At 39.4% G+C, this 25,671-nt stretch overlaps 1 protein-coding gene across 1 annotated transcript in view; it reads right to left on the bottom strand.

Moving 5' to 3' along the window:
* Positions 1–25,671, bottom strand: part of LOC121333127 (protein kinase C-binding protein NELL1-like) — a 211,860-nt gene that overhangs the window by 45,581 nt on the left and 140,608 nt on the right. The gene's annotated exons all lie outside the window — the stretch shown is intronic.

Raw genomic sequence — 25,671 nt, 5'->3', positions numbered from 1 at the left:
CAACTCCAGCTGCTGCCCCTAGCCAAATTTGCCACAGCTCCTGCACTTCACTCTCCTGCTGCCTTTTTGTTCCTGTAAAGCACCAGTTAGAGGTGATGAGCTACCTGACCCAAAGCTTTCTGCTTCTTCCTGCAATTACAAGGAGCTTCTCTCATATAGGATTGCACAAAGAAAGCCTGAATATCTTTTACACGTTTGCACTGGTGCCTTTACAATTTTCTTCAGTGGAATCAAAATAATGCAATGAATTTTCTTAAAACCACACAACAGATAATTGACATGAAATCAGAATCTGGAACCCTTCTTTGTCGCCTTCATTTATGCAACTGCAATCATCAGGCTGATATCCATATGCTGAGAGGTAAAAGCTATGTTTTCCTGGAATTAGGATTTGCTTAAGCTTTTTACCAGTGCATCAGGGTGTTCACAGGACTACAGACTAAGTCTAGCCTTCTATAGATCAGAGAGAGGCAGTGCCTCTAAAACATGAGTAAAAGACTTGCTTTTGCAGACTAAACTAAGCCCTTTGGAAGAGTCTCTCCATTGAGAACAGCAGCATCACAGGCTTTGACAAGTTACAATTAACCTCTGCAATGCTCTCACTCTGCCACAGTACAGAACAACAGCCAATTTCAAGATCATTCAAGACATGTAAGATTTGAATGGCGAATTCTAAGGAATCCACTAAACCAAATCCTTCTGGAACACTGTTGATAACTATTTGCAGAACATATATTCAACATGTTTTCCATTTTTCAAATACATTTGACAGCAAAATGATATGGATTGCAACTATTTTCTCTTAAATAGCATCAAAGCAATATATCAGCCTCTCACTCTTTGCTTTTAGCAAGAAACACACACACTCTCATATGTGCCTGGCTTCAGCTGATAAACTCATGCTTGAATTTATATTTGTTAGTTTATGTTGGTCCCTAGCTCCGCTTAGTAATTCACTGCAGCTTCTTGCCAGTTTTCAGAGGCCTTACATATTTGGAATGCCAGGGTTCTTGAAGGGCTGCCTGTTCTCTCCTTCATCTTTAAGGAAACTGTACCACAGGCTGATTCTTTGCTTCTTTGGTCTCATGGCGCTCAGGCTGCTGGGTCAGACACAAAAAGGATCAAGCTTTCCTCCAAGGAGGCGTTCTACAGCAGCTGAAGCTGAATTATGCTTTCTTTTAAAAGAGACAGCCTCTCCATAATCTCTCCCTCCTCTTCCTACTTCTAATTGTCTTGAGCTTTCCTGTGTTAGTATTCAAACTAGAATGAGAATGCCTTTGTGACAGGCCCATGTGTGTGCACAAGAACATCCCTACTCCAACAATTGCCAAAATTAGTCTATTACCTTCTCAGCACTTCAAGTATAAATAAAGACTTCACAGTGGTACCAGATGTGTTTTTCCAAAATACACAGGAGAGGATAAGTCTGCTGTGTTGTTCTAGGACTCTGACAATGTAAATCACTATTTAGCATTTCTGCAGATATACAGATGCTGGAAATATCAAAAGATTTAGCACTGATAGAGCAGCTATCACACAGTAATACTTTGTAAACAGAGGTCAGTTTTATCAAAGCTGATAAAACTTAAAGAGTCAGAAACAAACCTGAACATGGGAATTTGCCCTTCATGAGACATCCTGACACTGCTAGCACAAGGAGGACTAAAGGAACTTCATCTGCATGAGGAACCTCAAGATTTCTTAGCAGCAATATGGCTGCAATGATGGGAACTTCAAATGAAGTTTTCCCTGGTGTAGAGATGTCTATAGCTGATGTTGCTACAGGCATAATAAGAATGAGAAAGCATTGATTTCCTGCCAAGGTACAAAACTCTTTTCATCCAGATGAAAAATCCTTAAGAATCTCTCAGTACTAAGTTTTCCTGGGTTTTATGTGCCCTCACAGGAGCTCATCCTTTGGAACACTTGTGTGTTCACATTGGGAAGGGAGCATGGACATGCTCAGGCTCTCTTTAAACTCAAATAAGATTGTGACTAATTTGCAAAGAATATTCCTGTCATACACACACTGCTTTCCAAAAATCCCCATTTGAGCACATCAGACAGAGCCTGCTTTTCCTTCAATGTAACAGTAAATACTGAGTAGATACCAAACAAAATTGGCAGAGAAGGACCCTGCACAGTAAGAGATAGGAGTCACAAACAGCATCATTCCAAAGCACCAAAAAGGGCAGAGCCAAGACAAAAAGCCCAAAGTTGTCTTATTTTGACTATTTTCCTTGTAGCTGGAAATGAAAAGCACAAGAAAGCGACTCTAGCAAACGAAAATGAAAAGTAACTTTTAGTTTCTTATACACACATATATGTATATGCAAACAAATGAGCTGCCATGATCAGGAATTAAACTGTCACCATTAAGTCTGACTGAAGTCATCCATCTCTCTGACTTCTGTTTGCTATATAATATAGACAAAGTGAGTTCATGATCAAAGATGAAAAGAACAGGCTTACTGAAAAGGACAGAATCCCTTGACCCAACTCTCATTCACCTGGATTATTAAGGTTTATTCCAAGAACAGCTACCACTGCTGATGAACAGCTACAACAGCAGCACCATTCTTTTCTTACAGGCAAGTTAATTTGTTTATGAAATCTCTGTGAACTGCCTTGAACATCAGCATTTCTGTTACTCAGGATTGTTGCATCTATTTCATGCTTTATGGCTTTGCCACAAGATCAGTTAGTTTATTGAGCCTTTTCCCTCCCTCTCTATAAAACAAGGATATTACAAGATTCTGCTTTAACCCTAGCATTTATCATTCTTCTGAAATCCTCAAGTACTGAAGATTAAAGGATATCAATCTTTTATTGAAAAAAAAAAAAAAAGGGAAGAATCAAATGTCCACTGCTCATTTCCTTTGTACTTTATTTATTCTTCCTGTAAGTAGAGATGATGGATGGAAGGATACATCATCTCTGATGCTTCAACTCTCCTGGCCCTATTTCCTACCCACCAAGCAACTGCTAAGGCCAGAAAAATACACATGTAAACTTAATCTTTTCTTTCTGGACAAAAAACTGCCTAAAATTTTCAAAAGCTTTCATGAACTTTTCCAAAATGTTAGAGAGGATTTTCTGAGTTCAACACCTACGTCAGGCTATCTTGTGAAGAAATGACTAAGAAGTTAATTTGTTCTTCAGCCTTCCCCTGAGAATGGCCATCTGCCTTCAAAAGCATTTGTAAGAAATTGGTCATCCTTTTACAAAAACACACCTCCATCACCCATGTAGTATGATTCTATACATCACCTCAGAAGTCCACACCGAGAGTGCCACAGGTCTGATGTTTATATGTGGGTAGTTTTACACCAACACATGCACAGCTGTAGAAGACAAGTATTACAGTTAACCTCTACTTTGTTCAGAAACAGCCTAATCGAAGTTTATCTTGACAGTGACAGAATTAATTTCAATACTACATGGCCTTAGAGAGATAACAATCACATAAAAAGTGAAGTTAATTCACCAGAAAACAGTTTCAAGCAGCTGGTTAAGGATTGCACATCCTGTTATAAGAAGCCCCAGTGTGTTCCCCAGGCTGCAGAGCCCCCCTGCACCAAAACACAGACTGAGCACTGAGCACACTGATACCAGATCACGCCCAGCAGCTCCCCAGTGTCACTACAGTGGGCAAACGACACGGAAGACACGAGGACATGAAATGAGTAAGAACTTGCTGGAACAAGCACAACGACCAGGCTGCCCAGCCAGCTGTGACCGCGCTGCATCCCGCTGCGTGTGCCTGAGGAGAGGGACCCCAAGCAGGCAAAGAGCCCAGCACAGCAACACCTGCCAGGCACGTGTGTGAAACCAGCCATGAGACACACCTGGGGCACAGGGAGAGTGGAACACAAGTGCCAGCAGAGAACTGCTGTGAAAGGCCAAGGCTCTCTGCCAGCCGTACCCGCTCCACCTTCAGCAGCAGCAGACCATTCAACCACGCCACGTTTCACCTTTCAGCTTTTTTTTTCTTTTCAAACAAGTGAAACCACTTGTTTAAATTTTAACTAAACTTTCAGCTGTCTTCAAAACACAAGTGTCTATTTAAGGCTAAGGAAGTTAACCCAGACCAGGCTGTAGCAGCTCCTGCACACCTCAAATGAGTTCTCATTTCCACTGCTGATGGCTTATCACTTCAGTGTGAAGTACAAATTGAAATATTCCAACAAGGACAAAAAAAAAAAGTCAGCAACCTTCACGTACACATATTTCTGTCAAATCCTTTTTACCACAACTTTTCCAGACTAATCTCTGCGAAGGAACTTTTGTTTTGTGGTACTTAAAAAATACCTTCTGTTCTGGGCTAAACTGAACTGGAAGAATGCAGGAAGAAAAGCACTGGGGGCAGAAGGAAAGGTGCCAGACAAAGATTTTGCTTGCCTGAGGTAATACATTCTGCATAAAGCCACCCACATGACACTGCAAAACTGTTTGTAAGTAAAAACAACCACAAAAAAGTAATTCTGAACACATGCAAGGTACGAAAAAGGATTTGTCATGTATTTATGAAAGCAAATGGAAACATATCTAAACATACATATAAACTATTACAATAAAATGCAAATTTTCTCCCTTCATATGTACATGAAATGCAGTGTTTGTGAAAAGCTCTAGGCAGATCTAACAATTAACATCAGAAGCATCAGTCAAAAAAATAACACACTTCTATACTTTTGAAGTTTGGGGTATTATAAATAGCCACATTCTCACAAAAGAGATCTTTTCAATAAAATCATTATCTCAGAGGAATATGGCCTTTGCTTATATTCTGTGTGTATATTTTTAATGCATTTACCAGAACTACCACAGAATTTATAGGAGGCCTCTACTTTCCCATGTTGAAAGACAAAACACTGTTAGCACTCACTAGATTTGTATGGGCTATAAAGGCAGGATCTAGAAAACTTTAGCTTTCTCTCACTTTTTTTTTTTTTCTTCTGTGCATGCTTGGAATAACTCTAGAATTTGTATTGTTTGTGCTTTGTCTAAAATATTTAATTGAGAATTAGAACCCTACGTTGAAAATATACAGCAAAAAACACATACTGAAGTTAAGAACCTGTTGGTCAAGACTCATAAAATCAGGATAACTTTCCTTTGTGCAAAAGCACATAAAGGATTTCAAACTTATAATTTCTAAAAGGTATACTTAACACAGGATTTATTTTTAAGCAAGAATGCTGAAATTTTTATCTTCATTTTCTTTAAATAAAGATGCTCTTCAAAAAACGACAGACACTGGGATGGAATTACAGGAGACATTCCACTGTAGGGTCTTTCATTATAGCTACTTTCACTTCTTAGTACAAGAAAAAGCCCCAATTTAAACTTGCTTACAAGATGGAAACAATTTTCTTATTGTAAGAATTCTCTTTCATTACTTCCTCAAAGCCTTCATACTACAATAATAAAACGTGCATCTTTGGAATACACTGTGCAAAGATTCTGACTATCCATTCATCCATATTTTCATAGCATTGAGAAGAAAGCTGAGTTGTTCTCTAAATTGTTGAAGTAACAGCCAGCTTGTGGGGTGCAGAACCACAAATGCAGCAAACATTTCTATGACCAGGAGACTTTTAAGAGAGACAACTCACAGAACAGCAAGGCCATTGGATGCCACCATTTTTTATTAATACAGATACCATTTGTGTAGAGTACATGGCCTAACGTAAAATTAATTATCTGGCAGGCATTAAGCAATGGTCTTTGAAAACTCAGAAAAGAGAAAGCCATCTCTCCAAATACTTCTAAAAAGCCAATACTTCTAAAAAACTAATTCTTTGTTGCATGTCATTAGAATTCTATGTAATAACTAAGGCTTTAAAAATTATAGATTAAAAAAAATTAATTTAAGCAGAATTGTGGACTTAGTGGAATAAGGATTTCAGCTCATAAGAAGTTGTGATGAAACAAAAGAAATAGCTTTTAAACAGTTTGAATAAAAGGAAGCTTTATTCTGAACACACAGGAAGAATGTCCCACAGAAAACCAAGGCAATTAGAAACAAGATGCATACATCACACAAGAAATTACATTGCAGATAGATGGTAAACTGGTGAATGATAACAGCTAATTGTGAATTCAGAAAACTCTGGGTAAAAAACCAAAATCAAATGCATTTTTCTAGTAATGAGAATCAGAGAAAGAAATTAATTTTACCTATACCCATTCCCAACTTCAGCATCCAAGCTCACCCTGCCCATTTCCACAAGGAAACAGGAAGAAGGAACAGGGTGCAGAACAGAAAAGGCCTGCTGTTTCCTTCTGCAACTCTATCCCTATGAGCACTTAAACATCCAAAATGCCGGCAGAAATACCCATTTGCCATTCTTTTAATAAGAAACTAAAATGCCTTTGTAACTTATGATACAACAAACTTCTGGTGTTAAACATGAGATTATTTAGACTACATTCTAAAAGAGCAGACACATGCTACTCTTGGGTAATTAGGAAGAAATAGTGGGATTTAATTTGAATATAAAATTCCAAATGTGCCTGCAGTTGCCTCTTGGAATCAAACTCCTTAGACCCTGAAGGAGTTCTGCTCTACCACATCCCCTCTTGCACTGAAGTTCTCCATGTGATCCTCTCAGTTTGTGAGATGGGCAAGCCAGAGGCACACACAGGATTCAAGATGCCAGAGCATCATGAATTTATACAATGGCATAATAATATTTATCAACTTGTTCTCAATGCCTCTCCCAAAGGATCTCACTATTCTGCTCAGCTTTGACCACAGCTGAGCAGTGAGCTGACATTTCCAGTATCTCTTCTCTGAATGGTAATGGCTAATTTAGAGCATTTGTGTATGTACCTATCTTTTTTTCCCCCCAAGGGAAAGGTACTTTATACTCTGATCCTCAGTTCTGCCTCACTACTTTATAAAAACAACTGCCAATAGTACCCATTTGAATTTCCATGAGATGAGTTCACTGAGCAGTGAAGAAATTCTAAATTGTTGTAATAAAAAAGTTTATTTTTGACTAAATCAAGATAAGTAATATGTAGTCTTGCTGACAGTAACACTGCATTTGTTTTCTGCAAGAGGAAAAGAAAAAAAGAACATTGATCTCTTGCTAGCACACTATAAAACATTTGCACATATACCTCAAATGCCTATATAACACTTTGTAAGAAGTGAGAAGAGAGACATTTGGTTTTACTGTTTTCTGAATACAATCATAAAAAAGAAAACAAGAAATAAAAGTAAGAAGTGGAAAAGTTGAAGAAGTGAAATCTTGAAAAGCCTTGTTTTAGATTTAGACACATTTCACCCCAATCAGAAGCTCACCAAGATTAAAGAAAAACAGCACTGAACAAACTAGATCAAGTATCTGAAAATGCAAGAATCACTGGAAGTGTACATGGTTATTTTATCTTTATACTTAAATATTATTTCCCTAGCCTTTGAAGTGCATTTAAATTGAGTAGACATGTCAAATTAGTAAATAATATTAAAATTACCAAAACCAGCTAATAAATTATTAATGTAAAGAGTCACAGTATAAAGGGTAATCTTTTACATTGAATTTTCATGCCCTATGTAATATCAAAATATTAATAATATTGACACAGAAATTTCAAAACAGATCCTTATCAGACACTGATAATAAAATGGCAATCTACATGACAAACTCAACTGGATACTCTGCTGCAGTTTTGTGGACCTATTTTTGAAAGGCAGATTACTCATGTCATTAGGAATGTGCATCTTTAATTCTAAAACTTGCCAGCAAACTTTGAGCACAATTGTGGAGACAGGCATTGAATGCAATTCAGACAGGATCTACACAAAACATTCATTACAAGCGTTTCAAGATCTCCATACTGCATACTTAAAGATGCAAACAAAAAATTCCATAAGGAAGAAACCACTCTTCATCGTCAAAAAAAATTGTTGTGTTAGCTTTTTGATGGCAAAGTGCTAGCATCAAAGGAATGAGCTCCTCTGCAAGCACAGTTTTGCACTGGGCAGAGAGCTGGCATATGCAACTACTCAGAGTCTGCAGGAGTGAGGCTGAACTCCACAAACACCAGATGACTTTTCAGAAGTAAAATTTAGTAAGGATTGCACAGTGACTACTTTACAGACCCTGATTAATCCCTAAATTACATGGTAATAGAGTACCTAGGAGCTTCATTTCTGGTCCTACAAGCTCAGAATTAATCTCTCAAATTCTTCCACAAGTTGAAGGAAGTATACAACCTATTGCTCCAATATAAAACCATTTTTAAAACTAAGGGATATCAATTATTAAGACAAAGCCTCAGAGGAACAGGAAATGATTCACAAAATCAACAAAAATGTGATACTGTATGCAAGGGAAATGTGTTGAAAAGCAGATATATCCTCATCTGCAAGAACAAAAACATCTTAAAACTGTTTCTCCTTACCAGACATATATCAGAATAACCAGTTTCTGCACTGTCACTTCTAGAGATATGCAGTAACCTAGTATGCATGTCTATCTCTCATTCACTTATTTAATTAAGGAATCCCAAAAAAATTGCAGATTTCATAAAAGACACAATAGGGCCTCGAGGGGCAATGGTCAGTCAGAGCACATGTCCACATGCTGGGATTCTGTTCTGAGCTCTCCCTCACACAAAGGACCTCAAACAAGTCATTCTGACTGAATTCTAAAGCAGAACAGTGGTTTTTAATTGGAACATGCTAAGCAACATGATTATCTTGATTATTATTGTGGGATGGTAAACTTCTAATACAATCCCTTGCTTTTTCATGAACTAGTTAAGCATCAAGGCACTGGACTTTTATGAGGCACCTTGATTGCATATATTGATTTGTTAATTATTTGAATTATAAATTATTTTAATTTATAAACTACTAATTATTCCAAATCTCTCTATGTAGTTATTGTTTTCGTTGACATAGTTACAAAGTAGGTAATTTCATATAGAAAGCAAATAAAGCCTTGGATTATATGTGGTGTACCATGCTGAAAGAAAGCAGCTCAGCATTCCAACTAGACTGCAGCATGGCATTAATACTGATAGACAAGAACAACACACCAGTTCTATGAAGTTCGCAATTTCTCTAAATCATAGGACATTCACTTAGGAAAGTAAAGCAATCACACGTGATGACAGTATCTGAAGTGCCTGAGACACTATCTAGCAAATGCCACTGCCTAATTTACAGTTTTCAGGAGACATGCTTGTTAACATTAAATCTTAATATACTGTTTTATTTTGCTTCATTGTTGTAAAAAGCTGAATATGTTCCAAGCACCTGCACTGGGTCAGGAAAAAAACCCTCAAGCAATACGCTTCATTTTATTTATATAGCAATATAACAGGGCAGGCTGCTTTTTATCCATAAAATTGTGAAAGCTGCATACTTCTATCAAGTTGATATCAGAATCTCATCTTTCAGGTGTTTTCAGTTCAACAATACCTGAAAGCTTTACTCTGCAGAAATCTCAAAATCAGTAACACAGAAAGAATGTAATAGACCTTTGGATGCAATTTTTAGCCAACATTTCATCATGGCTTCATGAACATATATTGGTAATGAAAGTTCTGTAGAGCTTCAGTTTCCAGCACTCCACGATGCTTTAACTACCATATGAAAAAGAATTTCAAAAAGCAACACATACCCCATTTCAAACAAGCAGAAAATTTCCTTAGTGCTTTTGCAATACAGTAAGGTAGAATTGTTTCTAAATGAACTTGCACGTGTGACAGATGTGTCAATCTGCTGGCACAAGAACACATAAAATCACATGTAGGGTTCTCTAGCAGAGTTCAAGCATGATGAGGACAGGACATGTATTAATTCTCTGCACCCATCAGAGATGCAAAGAAAAGGCTTTAGGAGTGCTGGAGTGTGTGTAACAGGTGATATGAAAGTCAAAAAGACTTAGCATACTTCGATTTTCTGGTCACAAAGTTAGACACAATTGAGCCATTAGGTTTTCCTTTGTGTTTTATGTACTACTTTTTAAATAAGCAAATGATGCCAGTACATTCTAAGATTTTAACTGAGCAAAGATGGAATCTTGCTTCTTACCAAAAGTAAACAGGAAATGCCAAATCATACAATCATTCAGGCTGGAAAAGACCCCTAAGATCAGTGAGTCCAACCATCAACCCAGCACTGCCAAACCCACCACTAAACCATAGCCCCAGGTGCCACATCTCCCCATCTTTTAAATACCAGGAGGGTGACTTAACTACTTCCACGGATAAACATCATCATATTGCAGGAAAATACATTAATCTGACAAAAAAAAATACCCTGGTTGTAACTACTGCAAGAAAGCCAGTGAGTGCTAACTGACATTCTCAAAAATGGATGTTGAAAAAATCCATTTTAGGTATTTAGGTATCTAAATTACTAAATGGTTTATTCTCTCAGAGTGCTGAAAATCTAACTTCCCCCAATGGATTTAACAAGGATAAATGGGTTTTCAGCACTTTAAAAAAAAATTAAAAACAGAAAAAATCAAAACAAGTAAGGCTAGTTCTTTATGTCAGTCCTGTGTACAAATCTTCAGTTAACTCCTTTAGCCTCACAAAAATACTACAGAGGTTTAATCATGGAATGAAGTGATCAAATTACTTTACCCCTCAAGATGTGCAGATTCAGCATCATATATACTCTCAACTCACAGAATTAATTTTTATTTGAAAGCACAAATAGAAACTAGTGCATCATCATAGGGCACCTGTTTTTCCCTGGAGATATTCTACCACAATAGTGATCAAAATAAGTCCATACTTGTCTTATGAGACCTGACAAGATCACAACCGGAGCTCCTTTGGCTGCAACTATACCCTCTTAGATCAGCAAAACAGTGCACAGGTTGAAGATCCCACTGCTAAGACAAAAGATGGATCAAACAGAATTTTTATACCATACATTGTACAGGCTTTCACAACTAACTTACCAAAGGATAATCGCAGTAGAACAAAAAAAGAGAATTCAAATACAGGATTTTACAAGAGAACTGATGATGAGGCAAGGAAGGAGTCTTTTCCCCAAAAAACTTAGAACATAATTTTGGGGATAAAGAGGAAGTAAGTTCAACTACCTAAAACTATCAAACACTACCAAAAGCATTGCAGAAATATGTTGGAGGTTCAGAGCAGGAGCCCCCAGGGCATGAAGTCACATTCACTTCCAGGCTCCCTTGTCTGTGTTACTGACTCAGAGAGTGCTACCCAAAATCTCTCTTCTAGGATAGGACAGGTGAGAAACTGGGCCTAAATGATCAGAAATCAAAAGGAAGCATTAAACTTCAGGAGGAGGGTTAGAATGTTTCTCCAGAAAATGTGACCTAAGTCAAACTAGAGAAAATATGAGAAATGAGACTCAAGTAAAGGTGAACTTGGAAAGGACAGTTTTCATGTTCACAAGGAACAACCTCCACAAAACACATGTACCTATGCACACCACATGGTAATGTACTGCTTAAAATTTAATTCCAGCATGTGTTTCAGCAAAGAAAAGCAGCATTACACAGAGCATTCCAGTTCCAAAAAGGGAGTAATGATTCTGTTAGCTAAACTGAGCACAGGTCTTCCTATAGAACATGCTCAAAGGAGAAGGCACAATCTAGGGGTGAGAACATCTGCACAACCTGTATTCCACCCTGTCACCATCATATTTTCTGAAAAATCTCTCCTGGGAAGCTGAGAAGCCTCAGAGAAAAATTAAAACAGGAATTTTCTGATTTGCTTCTGTGTTTTGCTGCTTTGGGATGTGGTTTGGACATTGTTTACCAACAGGTGGTTGTTTCCTTGGTTTCACGTGAATTGGTTTTACTTGTTGGCCAGTGACGGCCAAGCTGTGTCGGACTCTGGAGAGAGAGTGACAAGTTTTCATTAGTATCTTTTAGCTTTCTGTCTGTATCCTTTCTGTATTCTTTGGTATAGTTTAGTATAGTTTTAGTATAGTACTCTTTAATATATTATAGACCATAAAATAATAAATTAGCCTTCTAAGAACATGGAGTCAGATTCATCATTCCTCACTTGCTCTGGGAACCCCGCAAATACAAGATCACCCCTCTCTCTCATTAACTGACTGTATGATGGAGGTACTTTTGTGAAGAAATGGTCAGAAAGGTGTTATGTCACTGAAAAGTTCATCTAATATAATGAAGTGGTTCACCAACAGACAAGAACCAAAAAGAGATTGGATTTGGAATATTTGAACCATTTGAAACAAAAGATTGAAATCCAGGAGAAACCAGACATTTTTTGCTGCTGGGTGACAGGTATATATTTTGACATGCTGGAGCACCACTGACATTTCAGGGCTAGCTTGCAAGTACAAGCAGTATAAAATAATCAAGAGACGGGTTGCTGATAACTACAAACAAGGAATGGCTGAAACAAATCTGATAAAAGCCCATTAGGAAAATGATAGATGTAAACTTACTGTCCCAGTTAGGCATCAAAAAGACAGTCATTGTAAAATTATTTGGAGGAAGGTGTCAGGAGGTACATGCCCAGACATCACCATTAACAGAATTTCAAGAAATGAAAAGATCAAACTAATTAAACACAGAATCACAGAACATGCTGTGTTGGAAGGGATCTACAAGGATCATCAAAGTCCAACTCCTGGCCCTGCACAGCACCGTTCCCAGGAGTCACACCATGTGCTTGAGAGTGTTGTCCTAATGCTTCCTGAACTCTCCCAGGCTTGCTGCTGTGAGCACTTCTCTGGGCAGCCTGTTCCACTGCCCAACCACCCTCTGGGGGAAGAACCTTTTTTGAACATCCAACCCAAACCTCCCCTGACACAACTTCAGGCCATTCCCTATGGTCCTGTCATTTGTCACCAGAGAGACAAACGAAGACATAATTTACACATCAAATAACACTCCTACTCTAGATACTATCCCTAATCCCTGCAAAGGCATTTTGTGCCTTCACTCTTTCCTACATGAACACCCCTACACAGAGAAGGAAAGGCAAGGTTCCTTGGTCCCCTGCCTGCTCCTGTCCCACAGTCAGGGGAAGGGAGGAAAGTGATAGAAGTATGGCTTGCACATAATTTTGATAAAGACTGTAATTTCAGTCCTTTTAACATTTTCCATTTAGGGGCTCAAACCCAATTACAGTCATTAACAATCAGTGTCTCATGTGTCAGTTCTTTGACAGATGACAAATGTCTATGAGTAACAGCAAATACTGTCACAGTAAAAGAGGAAATTGTCTTTCCTTCAGATCCTTGAGCTATGCTGCACAAGTGCTGAAATCAGCACTAAATTAGCATTAGAGTAATTGAGTAACTTTGCCCATAGAGGACCACAGAGCTTTTAGTTTCAACTATTCCTCAGAAAACCTGAACACAGAGAGAGCCTGCAGCATCACGGTGATAAATTCCCTGGAGGAAATCTCCTGCCATAAGCTCCCATGCATACAGATGGGATGGATATCAGCTAGGAGCCTCCATTTAATCTCCATCTTGCAGCAACAGAAGCAGGATCCTTATGCATAACAGTCACAAGCACTCCAATGCCACAGAAAGAGATAATTCAATTAATATGTTAAAAATTAATAGCAATTTGAATAATTAAATATTAATAGGTTAATTTGGAAGGAGAAAAAAGGATTTCTTCTGATACTAATTTGACCCTGCATCCTAGGTGACAGCATGAAAAAGATGCCAAGTGAATAAAATTAGTGTAACAAAACAATTGCCTGGAACCACAAATTGAATTTCAATGGGATGCCTCATGCTGCTGCAACCCAAGGAAGTCATCTTGTGAGGCACACCTCACTGGATTCACATGCAGTTCACAAAATTAAGAGGATAGAAATGTATTTCAAATATTTATTAAGAGGCAAGGTAAGGTCAACCAGGAATAATCTTAGAGCTGAAAAGTAATACATGTGCAGTACAGTTTCTTTTAACTCTCCTGTAATAAAAAAAAAGTAATCTATTTCAGCCAGAAAAAGCTTTTCTAATTGATAGGGCATCCTAAAGAGTATTCACACTGGGAAAGATGAACAACATGTCACCAAGTCTTGTCACTGGTGACCATACCAACACTGACAAAACTGCTCTATTTTCCAGAAGCTTTTGGAAAGCAGCCACACAGAACAGAAAAAAAAAAAAAACAAAAAAAAAAAACCCAACCAAAAAAAACTTCAGTGCGGTTAACCCTGTAAGAGGCCTGAATTACAATGCAAAGTTCCTATCCTTACTCATAACTGAAATTATTCAGAATTCCAGCAAGGACTGCGTGGGCCTTCGGAAACAGCCCAGCACAGCTCAGCAGATCCCGGCCAGAGGAGTGGCAGTGGGGGAATACAAGGGGAAAATAAGCTTTGGGAGATCCCTCCTCTTCTTTTCACCAAAAAACTGTGAATAAATAACTATGCCATAATACAGAGAAAATGTGTCTCACAAGTAGAATGTATTTAACATGGACAGATGACACCTTGAGACAAGCCTATAGCAGTCTGTAGCGAAGAGCCAGACAAACAAGTCATCTTCTAAACTTGAATATTTCCCTAAAATTCACTAGCCCTATGGGAAAGGGGCGCATTTGGTCTGGGTGAACCAATCACCAGCTCCAGACTGACAGTAATTCCCATCTTTTGTTCTAACATAAAGAACATGACTATCTTAGCTTGTGATCCTATTTTTCATTCTTTTTCTGAACAGTTAATGGGAAAGGTTCATATTTTAATTTATTTATTGAAATACTTACTTGGCATTACTACAGCCTGTGACATTGTGTTGCAAAATTTTCAAAACCCTTTGAATCCATAACACTTATTATTCTGTGATGTTCTCTGAGTGCCATTTCTTGCCTGAGAAGGCACAATGTAGGTTGCACTATAACAACTTGTAGTATAACAATGTAAGGTTGTAATAATAACAAGTATAGAGCTTTTTTTTGTTTTATTTTGTATCAAGAGATGGTCATTAAGTATAGCAGGATTATCTCCTCATCTTGGACAGGTCTTTCTCATTTTCTGTGTAGGCTGGAACAGATCACCACATCTTAGATCAGTGCTGGTACGATAACCACTGGGCCAGGCACAGAAATACAACAGGGATTAAAAAATTATGAACAGTAATGATGGAAATAAAGCAAACCAAACCAGAAAAGGGGGGTGGGGGGGTGTCTTGAATCACATGTACAGAGGAAGAAAACTTGTAACTCAGATTTCTATCAGTTGCATACAGAAAGAGCAGGCAGCAGGGGAATAAGATATGAACTAGTTTCACTTGCCATTAAGAAAAGATACAGGAGGACAAAGACATGGAACATAATACAATAGCATGTTAATAACTTTAGATTCTCTGGGGAAAGGAAACAAACAAAAACAAAAAAAAACTCACTAAGGGGAAACAAATGTAACTTCGTTCTGGAAAATAAATAAGAGCTAATATTGGCCCTCAGAAAGAATAAACTCTACAGAAAATTCATTGAGATTCATAGCTAGAACATAGTATTTAATAGTTTTTTTCTGTAAAGCCAGGAAGTGTATGCTTCATATGTTAAACAAAAACATTTTAAAAAGAATGCAACACTACAAGAAAAACTCTCATTTTTACCACGTTTCTCATATTCCTTCCATATTATAAGAGATGGGATAGCTTTTAAATGGTGGAGGAGAGCCAGGAGCATCATGGTCTGCACTAGATCACAAATGTCAAAAAACTTCAGGAAAAAAATGGTGATGTAATAATTATACAACGTCTGAAACTGATATTTCACAAAGTCTAAACTTTCCTGCCCTCACACTGCAGTAACATGGTTTAAGGATTATAATGCTTATGGACAGGAAAGGAAAAAAAAATAAAAAAGAGAGAAGCTCATAAACATTTACAAAAGGAAAAACCACTTGCAATAATGTCTTTTGTGCTGTCTGTGCCCTACTGTAAAACCAAGGTAACTGATTCACAATAATACTAAGATACTCAACACATTCTTGAAGTACCTTGAAGGATGCAATTGCAAACATCTAATTATTAGTGGTGGTGGTAGTGGTGCTGTTCAATACTCTCCAACTGTTACTCTCCTTGAACTGAGGGTAGGTTTGGATCGGTTATTAGGCACAAATCCTTCTCTGTGTTGGTGCTGAGGCCCTGCACAGGTTGCCCAGAGCAGCTGTGGAAGTGTCCAAGGCTAGCCTGGAACAGTGGAAGGCGTCCCTGGCCATGGCAGGGAGGGTGGAATGAGATTATGTTTAAGGCCCTTTCCAACCCAAACTGTTCTAGCATTCCTTGGTGCATCTACCAGATTGGTTTAAATCACAGCAAGTTCAACTAATCTAATTAGATTAGATATTTCATAATAACCTGACTGCCTTTCCAGAGACAGTCTCATTTTTATCATCTCTAAAGCAATCACATTTTTATATTAAGCTTAAATATAAGGACATCGGAAATAATGTATTGTGGCCATTTGAAATTTTACCAACAAATAGCATTTGAGGGATTTAAACAGATAGCAGCAATTATCCTCCTCTTTGTAGAGCATAGAAATGATAAAAATTATTATTTCTTCAAGATCACTACAATATTCATGTATCTACTTAACTTTTTTCCTTGGAAGGTCCCATTTGTTTTCTTTAGAATTGAATAAAAATATTTTAAAGATTATGATTATTCAGTACTTATGAGAAAATTAATAGCAGCTACGACAAAGGTATGTAAAATGAGTAACAAAATGTAAAATACTCTTATCCAGTATTAATAAAAATGCTCTCTTACTTAGTGAGATTAAAGGAGAAAAACAGCAGGGTGGACAGGTAGAAACAGTCATTTTACAGAGTAGGTCCAACTGATAAAATACTTTAGGCAGTATTGAATTTAAGTCAAATAATATTCAAAATAGTAGTCCCTTAATGAACATGAACAGCACAAATCATCTTGCCAGCTAGAATTTAATTATGAAATTATTGATTCTTATGGTTCAAGGCACAAAATCATCATTAGATGGAACCAAGGAAAGGGATTCCTTCTCTGATATATTACAGTTGCAGGGAGGTCTGTGCTTTCTCTGAAACAACCAACTCTGCTGACAGAGAATAAATACAAGGTCAACTGCAGGTGAAGATGCCAGATTCTAATAAAAAGGCAATTAATTTTATCGGAAAGAAAAAAAACCCATGGACTTTGCTATCCAAAGAGATCTTGGACAGGAGGATATCCAGGATTGCTGTCTACAACAGGCAGTCTTCCAACTTACACCACTTTAATTACTTGTTCTTCTGAGTTCAGCTGATAAAAGACCACGCTTACACTCTGTTTGGTTGTGGGATGGAGGAGGAATGGGAAGTCGGCCTTCCTGCTCTCACCTGAGCCCAGCTGAGGGAGTTCATGCAGGAATCCATGCGGGACGATTCAAAGTCATTCCAGCAGGTGTCCACAGGAGGAGAGCGAGCGTGCACCCCCTGCTATTGCTGCTGCTGAAAGGGCAGTGTGGATACCCATGAACCACACACATACAGCTATCTCTGAAGGCAAAAGAATGGATACCCTTCAGCTACTGCCTTTTCAGTATTCTTTATCAGAAAGACTTCAGTGTAAGGATGCTCAGAGGGCTGGGGCACCTCTCCTGTGAGGACAGGCTGAGCGAGCTGGAGCTTTTCAGTCTGGAGAAGACAAGGCCCTGGGGACACCTTGACTCCCTTCCAGTACATAAAAGGGCTATAAGAGAGCTGGAGAGGGACTTTGGACTAGGACATGGAATGACACAGGAATATGACTTCAAACTGAAAGAGGGCAGGTTCAGATTAGGTGCCAGAAAGAAATTCTTTCCTGTGAGGGAGGTGAGACACTGGAACAGGTTGTCCAGATAAGTTGTGGATGCCCCATCTCTGGAAGTGTCCCTAGTAGTGTTTCACTTTTAGCAGCAGCAAGAAGAAAAAATGTAAAGGAACCTCCATTATCAGATGCCATATACAGTTTACTTGATCTTGGAAAAGTTAGAAACCCCAGATCCAGGGAGAGAAGAGCCACCTGGACTGCAGGTTTTGAACTTTCTCTAAGGAATAGAATAAATCTAGTTTCCTAAGTGTGGAGTGAATCATTCAAAAGATTTTTGTAAGTGATTTAACATGCCAGCCAGAGAAACAGGGAATGTGGCTTACATACATTTAACTACCCTCATATGAACATCAGAGGGTGTGTGGGACTCTTAAAAGCATGCAGAGTGAAGTAAAAGTGTACTGAGCAGGCACTACGAGCACATTCAAAAAAGAGTAACTTTATATGTTGTGCTAGAGTGGGACTACTTTTTGAATGTCTTTGCTTTATTGCAAAGCCATTTTTGTGGCCCAATTATAATAGAGGATGCAGTTCAGAATTGGATAAATACCAAGGAATCTATCTGAGACCAAGTCTCCAAACATCAGAGGATTCCTCTGCCCCTCTGGGGAGTGTGTGCCTAAATATGTGCATTCTTAATTTACTGTTTGAAGAAGAATTTGCTGTGTCAGATGCTCCACAGAACACCACTTTTAACGTTTGTGCTATTTTAAAAGCAAAAGGCCAACAACAAACCAGCCAAAAAATAGCATAAAGGACAATAGTTGGTAGATAGTTCAGCATTATGAAAAATTCTATTCACTAAACTTTATTAAACAGAACCCTCTATTATGACAAGCACGAAGCAGACTAAACCAAATCCCTAGGATCCTGAAAACATGGAAACTTTTCTTCTTCATAAATAAATAGGAAAAACATATTTTTCCCTTAGAGGCCATTAAGCTGTCTCTCCATTGACATCCTTATCCTTTGCTTGGCAGCCCTGTTTTCTGGCCCCTTCTGCAAAGCCTTCCCCAAAACACCTGATTATCTCAGTCTAGCAGCATGAACTGTATTTTGTAAAAATGAACTTTATTTGTAAACTCTGAAAAGGGAAAGAAAAAAATCTAAGCACACAGAAATTGCAATAGACTATTCTAATGGGAACACAATTAGCAAGACTGTGTCATTCATTTGCCCAGCTCTGTCCCACTTCTCTGACAATGAAGAATGAGAGCTATTTCTGTGAGAGTCATAAAAATCCCCAGTTTGAGCAAGTATTACATGCAATCATGTAACTAAATAGGAAGTTTCATACTGGGAGGCAAAAAGCCTACAGTAGAAAGGATGAAAATATTAACTACAAAGTGATAGATCAAAGCATCTCTCCTTCCCCCCATCCCTGTACTATTCCCAAAGGCTGTATTTCTTAAGGACCTGCTTGCCAAGGTCTGCTTGCCAGTGTCAGCTCCTCTACAACCTTTAAAATTATTTCACAAATACGTCAGGAAGGCAACACTACCAGATTCATGGTTATTGACTAATGTTTACAAACACAGAAATAAATTTAGGAATCCAGGATATCTAGTTATCAAATACACTGACATTCACCTGCAGTATTACCCACACTGTATCTCAATAGTCTTGCTCACAGACAGAACATAAAGGTCCTCCAAAACCAGAATTAAGCTATCCATAAAGAGATAAATCACACTTCACACCTTCCGAGCCACAGGCACTCTTCCCCATCCCCTTAATGTACATATTTCTCCTGAAAAAAAAAACTTTTTTTAACTTATCTGTGAACATGCAGAACCAGCAAAGCAAGAGTTGGATGATCTACAATGCATTTCTAAACAGTGCTCACACCAAACCCCAACCACTTCAAACAAATTACAAGTGCCCATCATTGAATCAGGGTCCTAAGGTCTTTTCAGTATCTGAGATTGCTCAGAAGGTGATCCTTTGATCACCTGTATACAGTAACAGACATTCAAGAATCAATAGTTTTTAATAAAATATTAGCATTCTCCCAATCAATATACACATAACTATGAAATATTCAGCACAGGTATAAAAATGAGACCATAGCAAAATGAGAAGTGTTAATATATTGTTTCCTGGTGTATAAAGTTCAGATTTAGATTTAAAAAAGGAAAAAACCCAAGACATGCTAAAGCCTTTGTCACACATATTTCTCACCGTCAGAAAAGCCCATGAGACGTAAGAACCATGAAATTCATGGAAATTTTTTTTTGTGCAGCTTAACAAGTATAAAGGAATTCCTTTCTTTCATAAGTAAAAGCCTTACTCTGGAAATGATAAATCCAAGCAGCAAACACGAACATACAACAGCAGAGCAGCAAAGTGCTGCACATTTCACAGATATGTCACTCCTAACCCACCACGACACACTGCCTTTCAGAGGATACACACCTATCAAATCCAAATAAATGTACTGCAAATTCTTGGCTTTCTACAGGTCCAGTGATTGCATCCCAGATCATTTCCACCATTCCTTAAATTGAAGTCATAGGAATTTGGCACTCCTATGATCCAGTGTGAACGGGCTCATCTCTCTGTGGACGGGATTTCTTTGGGAGAAATGCATACATATGTGCCACACCCTGCACAGTCTTTGGTCACACAGGAGACACACACTTCAAGATACACACAGGCATACTGGGAGACAGCACAGTCTTTGGTCACACAGGAGACACACACTTCAAAATACACACAGACATATTGGGAGAGCATTTGAGCATTTTTTCCTGATATTTTCCAGCAGCCATGTGCTCACTGTTACTCAAATCAGACAAGCTATAGAATCTAGTCGAGCACCAAAAGCAAACACTATAGATATTCTGTACTTGGCGATTAGTCACCTGACAGCTCTTCTTTGTATAGCTGAATGATGTTTGGACAGAAAAAAGAGGACACAACAGGGCAAACAGAGAATTCCTATCCAGCATGGCCAGCACTGGGCCTGGCTCCACCAGCCTTTGGAAGCAGACATTGACACAGCCTGAGACTCTGGCAATCAGTACGGGAGGTTTAAGCCACGTTTATTCATCTGACTTGCCAACCTCACACGCATTGCACCTTCTCTTACCTGGGACCATTCTTGAGGGCACCATCCTTGACACACATGAACAATCTTGCAGTTCAATGTGAAAAATACTTCTGTAAAGACACTGAAAGTCTGGGGGCAAAGACCCAGAATCTTTTCAAAAGAAGATGTGAAGTTAAGAAGAAGAGTTAGAGTATTGCTGTACTGCTCAGCCCCAGAACTAAAAATAGGCTTTTAGGTTTCAGATGAGAAGATTAAAGATTCATACTCATGAAAAGGCATTTCAGATATTAAAATGGAGTGCAAATAGAAAGGTCAAAGCCTTCTCTGTGTTCACTGAGAATATGACAAGAGATGACAGGCTTAAATTGTGGTAAGAGAGATTTAAGGGAGCCGTTAAGGAAACCTTTCTAAACGTCTGAGTAAGGGGGACACACACAAAAAGGGGATTAAAGTGTTTCACTCATTGAAATTGTTTGTGTTTTGCAAGAACAGATAAGACAAAGGATGCTTCAGAGTCCATGGATCCTGCCTTGAGGAATGGTGAGCCTGATGCCCTTCTCTATGATTCAGTTACTTCCTTGATTTAGTAGGAGAGTTCAATTCTGTGTCTGAAGAACAAAGAGTTTGTTACAAATAGTATCTAGAAAAAGAACAGAGATTGGGAAATTTTTACATGTCTGGACAAAGGAGATGACAAATCCTGGAAGTTATATCTCCAAAAAGATCAGAACTTGATTGAGTAAACTCTTTCCCAGAAACAAGTTGCACTCCTTAAGGCATTCACCCTCACTGTGGGAGCAGATAACTAAAACATGAGAGATTTTGCTTCCAGCCACTGGCATCGATCCTGCAGCTGCTACATGTTTGTGAGAGAGCACATTCCCACTAAGAAATTAGTGTGGTGGCTCTCTTTCTATCCCTCACCTCACTGACTGTTTGTAGGAATTGCCACATTTAGGAATCTAGAGTTCTTATGCCATAAAAATGGATATAGTCCTGTTGTATCAAGGAGAAATCCTGCAGTAAGAGAACTCAGGACAAATAAATGCTGACCAGGAGACATGGCTTGTCCTTGATGTCTCTTTAGATAGACAGCTTCATTCATTAATCCTGACTGAATATTAAATCAATAATTTTTTTTTATGCTTAATGCTTAAGTTTATGCATAAGCATGAACATACATAGGCAAAACAATTTAAAATACTGCATTTTTATGACAGTTTATATACCAGAACAAAAGGCTGCAGCTAAGAAATAATGTAAAAATGCTAATTATGCCTAAGTCATGAAATACAACCATCAGCATGATTTGCGGTCAGCTGTTTAATTAATTTTAGTATTAATAAAGTTACAGAAAATCAATATGTCAAAAGAACTTGAAAGGATTACCAACTACTCTGGACAAATTAGCAATACTTCTATGCCCAGAGCACAGGAAAGCACAAAGATGTTTAATTAAACTATTTACCAGTGAGGAATTTAAATCACTGTAAATATTGCATTTTTAGTACTTTTTTCCCCCTCAGATTGAAAGCACTTAGGAGCAAGTAATATTCCATTTTCTGTTGCCATTTCTTTAAAGGAAGGAATGTAAAAAATGTTGCAGTCAAACCCAGTAAGCCCATAAAATGAAGGTGAAGTCAGGAACAAAAGAAAGTAACATGGCATTTAAAATTAGAGAACTGGGGAATAATTCAACTCCAAAGCAACAAAAGATGTCACAAAACTGCATGGAAAAAGGAAGGAGAAGATTTATAACATAAAGGCCACATGGTTACTCAGGGCTCATGCACACTGTGCTTCAATGAACTGCTATTGTTTCTTGAGAAAATGTCAATATCTATAAAAATAAACCTCACTGTTCACTGAATTCTTGCTGCTCTAAGTCTGTGTTTTTCTTGTATCTAATTTATCTGACTCTTTACTAGACTCCCCAATGCTTGTCACTGTGTCTGCATGAATTTGGGCAAAATACTCCAACTCTGTGTGCCTCAGCTTCCCTTTTCCAAAAGAGCAATTAAATACTTATCACGCTTCAAGGGATGCATTGAGAAGCTACATTATCTGTTAGTACAGCATTCTCTGACAATACAGAATAATCAGTCTTTTTAGTATTGTTCAAAACAGAGTTTCCTTATAGCAATGGTGCACCAGTTATCTTTCTGTGGGACTTATCTAAAGCCAAAACAAATGCCATTGAAATCTTTCTTCCACGTTAATGGGGTTTGAGTCAAAACCTCTGCGACTGTCAGTCAGCTGATGTGGAGTTGCTCGGGTTCTGTTTTGCTGGATTGATTTAATACACTTCCAGTCTTCTGTTGACTTGTCCTGCAGAGCAAAGAAATGCTCTCTGATGCAGGCAATGCCCACCAGCACACAGATTACCTGCTGCTGAACTTGGCCAACAGCTCTCCAAGGGACCTGAAACAAATGTTTCTGCATTTCAAGGGACCTCAAACTAAATCACATTTCCCTTCACAGTTCTGGGAACAGAGCTGCTATTGACTGCAGGTCAAACAAAGGAGTCCTACTTAACACCAGGAGCTAAGTCCTGCCTTGCCTTAGAGCACTTGACATTAAAGGACTCGGGTGAGTAGAGATCAGCATAAAAATATCTTGAGTCTGCTCAGCTAACACAAGCAAAGTATCATCCATTCAGGCTGTCTTAAACCAATTTCCAAGTGCATCTGAAAATGCCTCAGTATTATCCTGAAGATGTGCGGTGAGAAGACACGCACCCAGATCACAATGAGGCTCTTAGAAAGATCATGGCGTGCCTTCAGTGTGTCGTGACAGAGTGGATTCCAAAGAAGGGAACATATATTGGTTCCAAGCAGAATCAGCGCGGTCCAGATTGACCTGAGGTCCTCAGCCCCAGTCAAACCTATTGTGTTAAATATCTGATATCTAACCTATAAACAGTGACATAATTATGACCCCATCCCAACTGATATTTTCATCATTTTTCTAGGAAAGTCTGGCAAGTTTGCTGATGACACCAAGCTTAGTGGCACCCACCAGAGGGAAGGGATGCCACTCTGGAGGATCTTGACAGCCTTGAGAGGCGTGCACCTCAGAACTTCATGGTGTTCAACAAGACCAAGTGCAATGTCCTGCACCCAGGCCAGGGCAATCCCAAATGAGCTCTCTCTAGGCAAAGAATGGATTGAGAGCAGCCTTCAAGTAGGAGAATTTAGGTGTGTTGGTGGAGGAGGAGATCAACACGATCCAGCAATGTGCACCTGCAGCCCACACAGCCAACCACATCCTGGGCTGCATGAAAAGCAGTGTGAGGAGGAGGTCGAGGGAGGTGACTGTCCCTTCACTCTGCTCTTGTGAGACCCCAGAGGAGCACTGTGTACAGCTCTGGGGCCCCCAACATAAGCAGGACATGGACCTGTTGGAGAGTCCAGAGGGGCCCCAGACACGCTCCATGGCTGCAGAACCTCTCCTTTGAAGACAGGCTGAGAGATTTCAGGTTGCTCAGCCTGGAGAAAAGAAGGCTTCAGGGAGACCTTCCAGCACTTGCTGGAGCACCTAAAGAGGGCCTGTAAGAACTGGAAAGAGACTTTTTACAGGGACACATAGTGACAGAACAAGGGGCAATAGCTTAAAACTGAAAGAGGGAAGGTTTAGATTACACATTAGGAAGAAACTCTTTACTGCAAGGATGATGAGGCCCTAGCACAGGTTGCCCAGAAAAGCTGGGGCTGTTCCATCCCTGGAAGTGTTCAAGGCCAGGTTGGATAGGGCTCTGAGCAACCTGGTCTAGTGTCAGGAGTCCCTGCCCATGGCAGGAGGAGGTGGAACTAGACGATCTTTAAGGTCCTTTAGAACCCAAACCATTCTATGATGCTGTAAAAATTATGTAGTTATTATGCAAGTGTATTGGATTTGTGAGGCCTGGTAGCAGGTGAGCTATAGGGGTGGCTCCTGTGAGAAGCTGCCAGAAAGTTCCCCCATGTCCAGCAGAGCCAAGGCCAGACAGCTCCAGGATGGACCTGCTGCTGGCCAATGCTGGGCCAATCAAGAATTATAGTAATGCCTCTTAGATTTAAGAAGAAAAAAAAAGTTATTGCTCAGATGTAATTTCAGCCAGAGAAGAACAGGGTGAGAATATGGGAGAGGAACAATTCTGCAGACACCCCGGTCAGGGCTGAAGGAGGGGCAGGAGCTGCTCCAAGTGTTGGAGCAGAGATTCCCCTGCAAACTGTGGTGCAGCCCAGGGTGAGGCAGCTGTGACCCTAGAGCCCATGGAGAGCCCCAGGGGTGCAGAGATCTACCCGCAGCCCATGGAGGAGCTCAAACCAGAGTAGCTGGATGCCTGAAAGGAGGCTGGGAACCCGTGGGAGGTCCACGCTGCAGCAGAATTCTGGCAGGGATCTGCTGACCTGTGGAGAGAGGAGCTCACGCTGGAGCAGGTTTCCTGGTAGGACCTGTGACCCTGTGAAGAACTCACACAGGAGCAGCCTGTCCTTGATGGACTGCACCCCATGGAACAGTGACCCACACTGCAACACTCTGTGGAGAAGCCTTGCCTGCGGGACGGACTTTTGCTGGAGAAGTTTATGGAGAACTGTCTCCCATGGGAGGGACCCCATGCTGGAGCAGGGCAAGGACTCCTCTCCCTGTGCAGTGTCACAGTGATCAACTGACCATAACACCCACTCCCACCTCCCTGCACCATTGGTGGGAGGAGCTCAGGAAGGAAGGAGGGATGGGGAGGAAGTGGTTTTATGGTCTGTTTTTACTTCTCATTCTCCTGCTCCAATTTCGTTAGTAATGAATTCAATTAATATCTCCAATTTGAGTCTGTTTGCCCGTG

Source organism: Onychostruthus taczanowskii, unplaced genomic scaffold (assembly GCF_017590055.1).
Source record: "Onychostruthus taczanowskii isolate IOZ18803 unplaced genomic scaffold, ASM1759005v1 scaffold159, whole genome shotgun sequence".
Taxonomy (NCBI): Eukaryota; Metazoa; Chordata; class Aves; order Passeriformes; family Passeridae; genus Onychostruthus; species Onychostruthus taczanowskii.
This window is presented reverse-complemented; position numbering and strand designations above follow the sequence as displayed.